The sequence below is a fragment of the Parus major genome, chromosome 2 (genome assembly GCF_001522545.3).
Source record: "Parus major isolate Abel chromosome 2, Parus_major1.1, whole genome shotgun sequence".
NCBI classification, from domain to species: domain Eukaryota; kingdom Metazoa; phylum Chordata; class Aves; order Passeriformes; family Paridae; genus Parus; species Parus major.
In genome coordinates this window covers 1,540,225-1,541,918 of record NC_031769.1, presented here as the reverse complement: position 1 = coordinate 1,541,918, position 1,694 = coordinate 1,540,225, and positions in this window count along the sequence as shown.

The window sequence follows — 1,694 nt, the reverse complement described above, 5'->3', positions numbered from 1 at the left end:
GAACATTCCCAGCTCTCCCAGCCTTTCCTCCATCCCTGGGATCATCCTGGTGCCTCCTCTGGATCTCTCCAGCAGCTCCGGCTCCTTCCCGTGCTGGATCCAGGGCTGGGGCCTCACCTGAGCGGGGCTGAGGGGCAGAATTCCCTTCCCTGCTGCCCAGGCTGGGGGATCAGCCCAGGATAGGATTGGATTTCTGGTCCCAGTGCCCACGCTCAGGGAAATGTCCAACTCTCACCCAGCTCCTCCTCCTGGAGCTGCTTCATCTGCTCATCCCCAGCCTGGATGGATCCCGGGGTTATCCCGACCCGGCCATGCACTTTGCACTTTGTCCTGTTCAAAGGGGACATCACAACTCATTTTAATTATTAATTTTCTGGGGCTTCTTGCCACGAATCCCTGTAGCACCCTGAGTGACACATCCCTCATCCCAGTGCTGGCCTCCAGGCACTGCTGAACCAGGTAAAAGAGGGAATTATATCCCAGTGAGGGGAAAAAAATCCGAATTTAGGTGTCTTTCTGCTCAGGGAGACATCTGTTTGCTGTCTGCACATGAAAGCTGTGTAACCATGTAAACAGAGTTGGGATTTTTGCCTGATTGCAGCAATATTCCCATTTGTTGTTTTTCCTATTAACCTTCCAGTGATGGAGCAAAGAGATTAGGAAATGAGCCACATGAAAGAATTCTGGGTGACATTGCCTATCAGATCTGGCTGTTCCCGAGGTATGTTAGCAATGAGCCTTTCAGATGAGGGGAGGGTTATTCAGCAGAGTCCTTTCAAGCTTGGAATTCACAGGTCAAGACGAATGTGTCTCTTTCCTTCTCTTCATGTCCCCATGAAAGGGGACATGCTGACCTTGGAAATTACCTCCTTCTGTTCCTGGGGGAGAGGAGAGGTGGGAGGAAGAGGTTAGGAGTGCGAAATGCTTTGGAGTTTGGATGTCGAAGGCTTCAAACTTCTGTTGCAACACGTTTGTTAAACAACCCCAGTGGTGAAAATCAGCATTTTTCTGCTCCCAGCCCCTTATCAGCCTCCCCATCTGATAACAGGAACCACAACTGGCTATTAACCAGAATAAAGGTGACCCCACGGTCCCCGTGGTGCTGGGAGGAACCTTGGAAAGCATCTGAGACTTGGCGTGGTGCGAAGCACAGCAACCGCCAGCATCTGTTCCAATGGATCCCGTCAAAAATACCCAACACTAAAGGCAGGCAAGAGCTCTGGCAGCCCTAATTAACAGCAGGTTCTGCCTGGTTCGTGTTCCAATCTGCCTCGACTCAAATTCCAGACAGAAACACTTCTAGGAAGCGCATTTGGATTCCTTGGCATGCCTGGAAAACCAGGCAGGGCCTTCCTTGGCAAATCATTGCCACAGGGACAGAACTGTCTGGGCCTTGCAGGTCTGCCCCAACAAAATCTGTCACTGGATGGGACAAAAGTGAGGGACCAGCTTGAAGATGGAAATTCCCAGGGTTTTTGAGGCCACATCACAGTGTCGTGTCCAGCTCTGGGCTCCTCATCATGGGAGGGACACGGAGCTCCTGAGGAAGGGCCTGGAGCATCTCCGTGCCCAGGAGAGGCTGAGGGAGCTGGGACTGCTCAGCCTGGAGAGGAGACACAGCTGAGAGGGACCCTCAGCCCTGGGGGTCCCTGGGGAATCTCTGGGTGTCCCAGGCTGTCCCTGGCTGTCCCTGG